The sequence below is a fragment of the Amblyomma mixtum genome, chromosome 8 (genome assembly GCF_055824585.1).
Source record: "Amblyomma mixtum isolate Tamu chromosome 8, ASM5582458v1, whole genome shotgun sequence".
NCBI classification, from domain to species: Eukaryota; Metazoa; Arthropoda; class Arachnida; order Ixodida; family Ixodidae; genus Amblyomma; species Amblyomma mixtum.
This window is the reverse complement of record NC_143019.1, coordinates 2378082-2390241: the sequence shown is the minus strand read 5'-3', so window position 1 is coordinate 2390241 and position 12160 is coordinate 2378082.

Here is a 12160-nt window from a genome sequence, read left to right as displayed (position 1 = left end):
CCCGTTCCCCGGCTATGGGTCGCTATAGTAGATTCCCCTCCATCCCCTTTATTATATTTTTCCACCTTCGGATGTCAAAGCTTATAATTGCAATCAGGCTTCCTCCTTTAATTTATAATTGAATTAAGCATGTTGTATGTAAGTGGTGATGGCAGGCACTATTATTTTTTATTCTTTTTGGTTGTCCCAACCTATTGAATGACCTCAAAGTCATGAGTTTCTTAGTATAACTGCTTTGCCATTCGGGTGACTGAGGTGCCGGTGAATTTCGCAGATGGTGCGACATAATATACGTAGATTATTCCAATTCACTATAAAATAACTTCACTGGGTTGTATCAAGCTGGGCAACGTCGAAGAGCATTGCAACTTCCGAAGAGTCAATTCATTACAAACTGCACCTTATTTTGAATTATTTAGCTGGAAGGATTTTTTGAAGGGTAAAACAAGTGACCAAAGAATACGATACGTCTAAAGCCGCAATTTGAGCGTACCCCTTTAGGTGTTTTTATTTCGCACGTGCTTTTTAGAAGCTACAACTACCGCATGGTCTGACCGACGGCGCTAAGAAAGATTTATGTATAAGGAGCGAAGCGTCTTTTCTTCACTTCGCGTTAAAGCATTCGCGCGCGTGCGCGTGCGCTTACGCGCGCACGCACACACACACACACACACACACACACACACACACACACACACACACACACACACACACACACACACACACACACACACACACACACACACACACACACACACACACACACACACACAGCGTCCAGAGTATACAAACGCTTTCTCACTCCCCCATCGTGGCTCTCATCGCCACTGGTCAGGCGAGGAGTGAGGTTTCGAGAATATTTCAGTTTTTTCTCTTCAACCCGGTGCCGCCGTGCGCGAGAAAAGGCGAGAAGGCATCAGAGAATACAGAAAAGCTTACGTGGTCTCCATGGGAAAACGGGTTGTTTCTCCAAGCTTCTGGGTCCTTTTGCGGCGCGTGCGAGCGTGTTTTCTTTCTCGCAGTCCTTGCTTTCGGCGCGCTAGGGTGCGTGTGACTGTGGTCCCATCTCTGAGCGAGTGGCGGCTCGCTATGCGCCCGCGCGGCGTGCACTTGTTTGTGAGTCTATACTTGGCGGCCGGGTGCGCAGATGGTAACGGCTGCGGCCAGTGACGCCACTCACCCCACTAACGAGTACTTAAGAGCTGCTGTTATAAATGTTTGCGGCATAAAGAGGAAGAAATAACGTGGCGTTATCCTTCTGCAAATTTTTCATACAATACTCATGTCAACTAGAAAAAAGAACGAGCTCGTCAAATAATACAATTCGTCGAACTAAGACGAATAAATTTTGAGTTTCGCAAATTGTGTCGAACACTCACAGTTCCCATCCTTTGCATAATTGGTTAAAATAATGAGTTCTTTGGTTGGAACTGGTTCGTGAGGGTGCGTCCCAGTTTCCTGCCTTAATTTCCAGAAGCTCTTCAGAGTGCAGCAAAATTGTCAGATTTTTTTTAAACATTTCTTTGAAGTATTTGCTGTGGCAAGGGACACTGATATTGTAAAGAATGAGAACAATAAAAACACCATTCCAGCACTTTCCCGGTTGGGCGTCTTTCTAAAATTACTGGAAAAGGTGTGCTGTACAAGTTATTTAACGTGTTTAAGGAAGGAAAAAAATAGAAGAAATCGGCTTGGGCAGGCCATGTACTGCAAAGACAAGATAACCGCTGGTCCATGGGGAACGAAGTGGATACCAAGAGATGACAAGTGTAGCAGGGGGAGGCAGAAAGTTAGGTGGGCGGATGAGATTAAGAAGTTTGCGGGGGTACGGTGGCTGCAGGTGGCAAAGAACGGGGCTAATTGGGGAGACATGGGAGAGGCTTTTGCCCTGCAGTGGGTGTAGTCAGGCTAATGACGATGATGATCTAAAGAAGGCCAGCACGAAACAATTCGCTGTATTTTGCCAAGACTTCTTTTTTATTGTATGATGTCGTGGTTTCGTCTGGAAAAGTTTCAGTAATCTCAAGTGCGCTTAATTTAGTAGTTTAATTTCTGTTAACGTTACGCGGCGGCCAGCGTAGAATGACACGGAATGACCGAAGGAATTGCAGGAGACGTCGTGGGCTCAGCTCATATACCACTAAATGATCGCTCATTACAAAAACAGGTGCTTCACCCTCTCGCCGCCTCACCGTACGCTGGGATAAAAAAACTGCGCGGTCTGGCGGCAACTGCACACCGCTACATCTCACCATACATCCTTCATCGCTACCATCCTAGCTTGACCCCCCTGCTCTGCTCAACATGTGGGACGAGCGAGGCCACAGCCAGGCCCCCAACTCATCCCCCTCCTTATGGGAGGAAGCTGTGTGAGCTGCCAAACAGCCGGCCAAACATGGCTAGCAATGCGACAACTGGGGCTAGTTGGTATTGCATAGCTATAGTACAAATGCACTGAGTATTACAATCACAGGACGAGACACGACTGGACGAAGCGCATCTATCAACTGAATTTTATGATGCAAAATGGGACATATAAAGGGAACGGAAGCCATCAAGGGGCATGCGTAAGATCTTTATCTTCTGTAAATGACATGGGCTGTTTTCGAAGAAAAGCCATCTCCCTGACCGATAGCAGCGCTTCGCGCAATCGTGTTTCGTGTTGTGATTGTAATACTCAGCGCATCTGTGCCACAGAAAAAATGGCTAGAGAGCACAGCTCTTCGTGAGGCTTATGCCCATGGACTCTTGGACACAAAGGAGCCCCCTCTTGAGGACCTTTGGTTCTTTTTTTAAAATAAGGCATAAGTTATTCCTTATTCTCCTCCGATAGGAACAACACTGCTTAATGGCTGCTGGCGTAGAATGAGCGCTCCATCCCGCACAGCTGCCACCTTCATTTTCATCATCAGACTAGCCATGACCATCGAGATATTGTCCCGATTGTGAATCGAAGACACTGACGAAGAGACGTGCGAAGTGGCGATTGGCTTGAGAGGACAGCAGAACAGAAATGATAAAGTGGTCAAGTGCTGGCCGCTACGATGAAAGCGATGGGCGAATGAATCCAGGTTCACGAAGCTTCCGAGCTAGAGGTCGCCAGGGGTACGGCCGGGACTCTTGGGCGCACCGAACGGCATGGGCAGGGAGGCGATGTCTTCATATGTGGGTGGCATTTTGGGTCAGTAGGGTCAGAAATCTGGGTCATTTCGCCTGCCGCAGTTCATCGTGCAATGCGCCCGGGGCGGGGCAACAACGGAGAGGTTGATTTGTGTCTAGCAGTTCCAAGCACAGCCGAGCGGCACGGACCAAAGAACGCGCAGCCAAAGGAGCAAAGCAGACGAAAGGCGCCGAACCACGATGAACAGGAGGACGAGGGTCCAGTGATACCCAGCGTGCTTCAAAAATTTTTACGTGACGACCAGCCAAAAAATTAGAAGGGATGACAGATGGCTGCTAGCTTAGCGTCCACGCTTCGCCCCGCAGCACTGCCAGCTTGTTTTTTTTTTTTTCACGACAGTGATTTCCTTTCCGGAATCCGTTAAAATGATTTCCCCAAGAGTCTAAGCTACTATGGCATTGAGGTGACCTGGTCACGATCATGGGTTCAATTTCCGGGCGCATCGGCTCCATTTTGATAGAACAGAGATCAAAAGCAACCGCCATAGAAACCAAACGCGGGTCACATTTTGAAAGCTTTCTTCTTTTACCTTTTATGCCGCTTTTATCGTTGCCAACGCCAGCTTTTGAAGATAGGGCTGATAGCCTTCATGTAATATAGGCCCATTCAACAGAAACAGCGAACAGCGTATCTTCCGTCCTCCGTAAAGTTATTGTAGAGCGTAAAGCATCAGTGTATAAAAGAAATTGGATTTTTTAAATCGCTGTTTATGTGCGTCTGGAGGCGAAGAGGAGAGTTTTTTCAGGATCTAATATTTTTTATGGAAATGAATTACTTCATTTGCGACCATATTTTGCTGACATGTGTATTTCCACAACCACGGCTCTGCAAAATTAAGAAAATTCATCGACTGTTGAAATCCATGTTTTCTTCGTATGAATGAAGCGTTAGACATTGTCGTGGTATTCGCCTAACAGCGCCAAATAATTTAAAATTGAATTTTTTCTGGGTGCTGATTTTCTTTCAGGTTCATCAATCCAACAACAGCTGCGGCGGGTAGTTGAAGTTCAGTTAACGTCAGCCACACGCACACACAAAAACGGCCATATAAATGCTGATACGTTGTTTTTTTCAACTCTAGTTCCGGAAACGTGCTGATTAAGGTACTTTAGTGCATCAAAACTATGTATCAGCGTTCATATTGGAGGTTTTGTGTGCCTAACGTCACCTAACGTTCAATTACACATCTAAGCCATCGTTCCGTTGACGAAAGCGATTCCGAAACAGCATGAGAGAAAAGAAATCCATTATAGAATATTGAGCGGTCCTAAGCGAATGCCACGCGCTGATACATGCATAACAATGTCTAACGCTTCATTTGAAAGAAGAAAACATGCAATGCAATAAGGCGTCTACAGTCCAGTAAGCCGCCTTTAGATATGTTGAAGTTGGAATGACAAACTGGTAAATATATCAATGCATAATAAATAGAACGTAAAAATGCATAAGTAAGCTAGTATATTGAAGCATAGATAAATTTCACATTCACATGCGACCTTATTTCACTGAAGCCAGAAAGGCCGCAGTTTCAACGGCACATGCATCGCTAGATTACTTTATATCCCAACTCCCAAGAACACCCAAGACTATAACCTCCAATTTAGAGCTCCCAAGATTATAGCCCGAATGCCAAAGGCAGGTTTTCTTTACCCTCAATGCTTTGTGAAGCCACTACATCCGTGCGCTGCAATAACTCCTTCAAAAAATACTCCGATCGCTTAACAGTATTTACTGCAAGGAATTGTTCATCGGAGCTCAAGGCATTTTAATGAATCGTGAGGGGAATAATATAGCCATAGGTTCGGCAATAAATAATCAGGTGGCTGGGATATCAGTTCGCTTTAGACCTCCTTCTGAGTTTAACCAAAATAAATAGGAACCTATCTAATTTCAACGCCACTATTCCCTTTATTTTGACACGAAGAAAAACATGTTCAAAAGAAAGCAAACAAACACCAAAAAAACGACAACACACGTCGTCACAGAATCGCTACAAAGTCGCTAAGATTCTACATACGATAGAAATTACTTAGCATGAGCCTCTATTTGCAAACATGACCTCGAATCCATATCAGTGTAAGATTAGTCTATGTAAAGACTATGATCATTGCTATGGCTAAGCATGAAGTGCATTACACGGCGCGATGGCTTTCGAATGTGGGCACAGCTGACAGGAGATAGATTACACCGAAACGTCACTGCAGTCTTTCATAGGATTCTGTTGTGCGTTTTACACAGCCTTTCTTATTCTTTGCTTGAGCATCTGCAAAAGGCTCGTTAAGCGCCTCTTAAGCTTTTAGCTGCTCTAATCGCCGTCTCTTCTGATCTAAGCCGACATACTGTACACGCGTCACGCAAGTCAGGGATGATGCGTACTTGATGAGGCTTTAAGACATCAGTGCCTCCTTTTATCGTTTTATGACGCCCTTTGAAAGCGGAAACTTCCCGGTCACTCTGTACTTCCGGATCAGTATGAGGCAGACGAGCATAGAAGAACAATTAAAAAAAGTAAATTGAGCAGTGTGCTTTTCATGTTGGTGTTTTCTTTCATCTCACAAAATATTTATAGAATGCCGCGATATATTTTTCTTGCTTTGTCGGTATTTATATACAATTATCAACAAGGCGATCAGCATTACCCGGCAGAAGGCAGTCCACAGTATCCATTGTTTAAGTGGCCAGCGTAGGAGGGGCAGCCGAGAGTTAGGTGGGCGGATGAGATTAAGTTTTCGAGGATACAATGCATGGCCGCACCCGGCAAAGGAAACTATTAAGTGAAGAGACATGGGAAAGGGGCCTTTGCAATGCAGTGGGCGTAGTCAGGATGATGATGGTAATGATGATGATGATGATTTTTTTCATCGTCCAGCAACCACCTGAAACCGAACTACAATATTGCATGCAATATTACAGCACTGAGAAATTTCCAGTAAAGTGTGTCCGGGAAACTGATATTGTTGACAAGCGGATACCTTTTCGACGTTCTTCATAATATTGCTCAATCGACTGCTGTTTTTCAACCAGGCTTTAATAATGCCAACGTGGAGAATGAAACAATAAAAGAACAGCGCCAGAGAAGGTGCAGGGAGTACTAGATGTTTACAAGCTGTTGAAATTGATGGCATGCAATTTCCGCCGGAAGTTTTAATTTGTTGTTATTTTATTACTCGCTATTCGCAGAAAATCTTGAAGTCGTCATCTTTTCATATGTCTGCGCAGTTTTTCCTTGACAGTGCCTTCTCGCTGTGATTCGTTTCTTTAGTCTTAGCTAGTGCAGCCTTCGAAGAAAAGCGAATTTTTTCAGAAATGATCTTATGATGGTCGACAGGAAGGAGTGTCTATTCTTCATCATTCAATCTTGTTTCAGAATTTCAGAGATATTGTGTTCCATGATATATTTCTGTTCAACGTCGACACCAGTACACCCGGAGTGCCCAGTTGTTAGGTGCTTCTTGATTCTGTATTTTCAGGCTTTTTTCGGAGCATTTAAATGCTCCGTCGTCGACCGGGAGTAGCAGTGGTTTTCTCCAGAATTTTCCGCAAAGCCACATTCTTTATGAAGATAGTGAAATCGGTAGGGTTCTGGTTCAAATCTTGCACTTAGGCTGTAACTTCTTTAAGATCCTTGCAGCAGTTGGATGTGACGGATTATAAAAAATTCCAAGCGACCCGCAAGCATTTAATAGCACGATTTGTGCAAAACTGACTGGTGTCATCCTGGAACGCAGTTCGCTATGGATGCCTGCAATGTTCGCTCTAGCGACTACGCGATAAAGTTCGATTTAGCGAACGTCGTCGTTGAAATTGCGCAATTCGCATTCAAAGAATCTTTTAAAAAGCGCCATTGTCCAACGTCTTTACAGATATGCTAACAATTTTGGGTTCTGTTGCCTTAGGCGTGCTTTTCGCTCTAGTGAACTTGCCTTAATATTGGAGCCAACGCTCTATCTCTTTTTCCACGAAATTTATCCCCATACAGTTGCCTGTATGGTGCTGACATTTTGAGGAAACAAGATTTCAAATACTTTTTAACGATATTTGTAACCATTAAAAGGAAAAAGGAGACATGGGAAAGTGTCGTCGCAGGCGAAGCATATCAGGCTCGCACTTTTTTCTTTACAAATCATCTTCTGCCTACTTTTTCATACTACCTAAGCACCTTACTCGATGTATAAACGCTGATTCGAACGAAGTTCGTGAAAGCCTGGAAATATTTCACGTATTTTTTTTCCTTCTCATGTTTATTTATGTTGTAGGCTCTATTGAAAGCACTGATATAGGTGATGGTTTTAGTCACATCTTTAAAATGATGTGTTTCTGGAGGCTAGTATGAAGAACTTTCACTTTGAGTGACATGGGTGTCGAAATCGATAATCTTGCATGCGTACTGTGTCGTTTTTTATTACATGCGCGCAGTGAGTCTAGAAAACTAGATTTCGAGAAAATAAACTTTTTGCGCTTATTTTTTTGCGTAAGTAGCCGTCGCTCATGTGGCAACAACGGCTACGGAGCGCTTACGTTATTTCTCCTTAGATTCATTTCCGGTTCACAGTGCCTTGGCAGATTAATTTGTTTCGTGTGTTAAAAGCCAGCGTTTCCAGTGATATCAATTTTTCCAGAAGAGGCCGGTCAGAGGGAGTAAAGGAAAGAGGATGGCAGCGTTGGCATAGGTTCATAGATTTAATGTATGCAGCGGGACCAACAAACACACTAAAAGGCTATTACACACAATGGAAGTACATTGGAGCGCAGGCAAGCACACGTACGTGCAAGGCTACAAAACACGTTATCGAACCCTAAAGAGCAGGGTAACAACGAAAAACACTCTGAGCATTCCAAAAGGATAAATAGCTGTACTTCCATTAAACTGAAACACGTACTCAATGCCAAATTCCTGAGATCTCACTTCCAAAAGAGCGCAGACAAAACAAGTTCGAATGCCACTTTACTGACGGCCCGTTTGGCCTACCGTCGACCGTCAGAGCGTTGCAGTATGTCGTAGGAGCTGAAGTCGGCGGCAGGAATCCTACAGGCGACAGATCTGTTCGGATAAAGGTTGCTGTCAGAACTGGACTTGACGCCCGTTGGTGGAGATGCGGCAGAAGGCACAGAACTGTTGCAAATCTGGCTGAGTGTTCTCTGAGCAGTGATCTCTAAGCCCCGGATGAGAACACCTTGTTCAGGACGTGTACGAGCGTCCCTTTTCTCGCGGTGTTCGACCCCATCGGCTCCAGTAAGCGCATGAGCTTTTATACCCTCTGCTTAGTATTCTGTGTAACTTATCTTTTGTATGTAGTGACCTTCACCCCCTTATGATTTTTTCTCTTCTGCATCGACATTTTTTTATTTTTTATTTCTTTACTCGACTAGTAACCATTTGTAAAATTTCCGTGTCACCAGCTTCTTATTGTTGGAGAGATAATATAAAATATTAAGTGTATCGTTGCGGCTCTGGCCGAGCGGTCATGTTGTCAGCCCAGCACCCAAGAGGCGTCGGTAGAATTTTATATCGAGAACGAATTTTCTTGCGTATATTACTTCCCTCACTTTCCCAATGGCGTGCACGGAGGGAAACCGGATAGACAAACATTTTTCAAGAAGAGAGGTGAAAGTGTGGCCGCTGGATGTATTTCTGCATTTGAACTTCACGATGTTATTATCCTGGAACAAAACTCAATGTCTTAAAGCAGTGACTATAGTAGTACTGGGACCCTGTATTTTCGGGGGCATCGAATTCCTAAAGAAACAAAACGTATGAAGACACTATGCATAGTCCGTACTTTTATGTCCCTCACGAGAGTTGCAAACAAATACGGGTGAAGGGGATAAAAGGCAATGCTCTGGTTTTCCACGTCATGAGCTTTTATAGTCAACGAAAAGCAGGACGAATATATGCGGTGGAATAGTTCCCCCCCCCCTCCGCCCCCCCCCCCCAAAAAAAAAAAAAATCTTAGAGGAGGTACTTTGAGCTAAAGCCGGTTTTTATGAGCGTTTTGTTTCTTAGCCAGTGCTAACGGTCGCTTCGGGAGCTGCATCTTGCTTTCATTGTAACTTTCCGGGGAATATTTATTCTTCCTCTAAAACCATCACCCTCTTGTCACCTATTGTTTAGCTCTGCTGCAAGCTATTCCGAAGGCACGGTTAGGAAGGCCAAACATTATTTTTTTTTTATGCGGAGGCTTTCGACGTTGAGCATAAAGTAAACCATCCTCTTCTGCTATATTCTGATGCAGGAAGCAGAAAAGGAACGCTGAAGGCAAGAGCACACAAAAGAAGCGAAGCTAATGGAGGAAGGCCCAGCCAAATCAAACGGCAGTACTGCCTGCTCTATTCATAAAATGGCTCACGTGGCAACACGTACGGGCGAGGCCAGCACTCATGTATGTGGCACTGTTAAGAAACGAGAAATGTTCGGCTATGGGTCAGCAAGAAAGACTTTTTACCGCGAACCTGGCGATAAGCACAGAAGCGTGAAATGGGCTGCTATGCGGCGAAGGAGAGTATTTTCTACTGGTGTCCCGGCAAACGCTATGCATGGATTATTGGTCAACTAGAAGATACTCTTCCTCAGAGGCGCTGTATAAAATTGCTACATTATGACTTAATTCCACAAGGCAGGTTGTCGCAATAAAATTTCAATTCTTTGCACGCGCTAAGTACTACTGTTGGCAGTGAAGAGAAATGAACACGTTTTTCACTTTTTCATTATTATCTTTCTTTCAGCGCCCGCAACAAAATAAGAAAATAAGTTCGCATTGAGTACGTGGTAGTGTTATAGTCTTTGTTGGCAGATGCGTTCAAATTTCCCTGTGTCAGTTTAAAATTTGTAATCTCTGGCCTACAGGTGAACTCTCTCAGCAACTAAGGCTCATTATCTGTGTTCTTTACGCTTGCTCTGATTATTTGTTAGAATATTTATTATTACTCCTCTGCAAATGGCTGCTCATCCAATCTAGTTCACGACAGTTTCTGAACCCTTACGTCCTTCAATGGTGCATTTTTATAGAAATGTGTTAAAAATGAATGAAGTGCGCAAAATGCAACAAATTTCGCCCATATTTTTATTAGATATAATTACCATGCTATTTATAGCCCACAAGCTTGAATCGGGACTGAAACCGCGAAAATTGCGCTTTCTCTGTAAAAAAAACTAGAAACGTATTTTAAACCCTAAACTGGGCCTACAAAAATTCTGGTATAATGGTTCGTTAAATGAAAATATGTGGATGTAATCAATTAAAAAAATCGCAACTCTTTCAGAAGAGGTAGCAGCAGAAGAATCAGCCGAGCTTTTGATGGCAGGTGGTGCTAGCGGCAGTGATGTCACATGACGTGAAACATGACTGCGTAAAATGATAATAGATTTCCATCTATCGGTGCACCTAAACGCATCCAGCATAAAATTGGCTTAATTATAAACTAAAAAATTTATGTTTCAATTAATTTTGCTTATTTATTGGTACTATCTGCCCAAATAGGGTCTGGATAGGAGTGGTTACATACTACATCATACAAGAACGAAAGGAAAAAAAACTGCAAAACAGTGGGAATAATAGCATCAAAACGGAATGGGAAAAAAAACGGTGGGAAACTTTAGAACAGCACAGGGCAAAAACACTTCACTAGAATAATAGTGATACATCTTAACGTGAGAACTGAAAGGAACAGAAAGTGGAAAGCAGCACTAAATACACCGATACCCAATACATACGCTTTCTATTTTAAATAGGTTCAATAGCAGTGGTGAAAACACTTCACGACTCTCAGGCCTTACTGCTTTTTCGGGCAGGTTGTTCCAATCACGCGATGTTAATAGAAAAAAAGAGTATTTTAAGCAATGCTTCGAAAATTTTCTGTCTTGGACGGTTCTAGTATGCTTATTTCGCGTTATACGTGAGAAAGTTTCACTGATGTATTTGCGTTTGTCTAGGAGTGTTTTGTTATTCATAATATTACAAAACAGATTCTGCCCTTTTTTTCCCTTCGAAGCTCTAAGAGGTGCTTTAATGTGCTTGAGAGCTGTAGAAAGTACACGGTGGCAGTGAAGGTAACTCTGAACGCGACACTTCTTAGCCCGATGAAAATGCCACGTGCACGGAATGGCTTCTGATCTCCTTCTGCGCAGAAACAAAAATAATAAGAATTATTTGGTACAGTTCGAAATTTGGAATTGTGGCCGAGTGCCCGTCTGCAGTTGGGAAAAGTATAAAACATTTTGGGAAATGTTTATCGCTTTGTTCAGGAAGTACTGTCGCGCGAACCGTAGCGTTGGCCTCTTCCTACATCAATTATTTCAGATTTGTTGCGTTTTTTTTTTCGGAACGTATTTTAGTATTTTTACAAGCTTTCCGGGCGGCACCTACTTGAAACGAGTGATTCTTACTGTTAGCGAGTTTATAGTCGTCAGAAAACTTCGATTTTGTTTACGGCAACTATTCCAGAAACGCATCTCGGAAAAATAGCGTCTGAAAAACGAAGTGCCATCCCGCATAGTGCAGAACCAATACCATACAAGCCGGCGTTCTTTCGAAGAACGATAGCCGATTGGAACAAGTTACCTTACAATGTTTAAGCTCGTCATCATCAGAAACATTTTTTTTCAGCAATCAGCTCCAGACTAGAAGTTTAGTATATTCTTCGAATGTCTGTTTTATAGCTTTTGGCAATTGGGCATAAATGTGACGCGTTTATCTCCTATAAGCTCATTTGTACCGCTGAAACTTTACTGTGCGCATGCATGTGCTTTCTTTTTTGTTGTTGATGATGTTGCAATCAGTTGTGGACTAGGCAATGTAGAAGTCTTGACCACTCCCGCCTTAGCTACCAAAAGACAGCCAGCAGTATTGAATGAATAAATAAAATTAAAAAAAGGTATTTTGCGAGCATCTACGAAAATGGAAGGAGGCGTCAACTATCAATCTTTACACTTTTCAGCCTATTTTATGAAGCTCTAACGGTGAAGAAGAAACTTTAAAATAG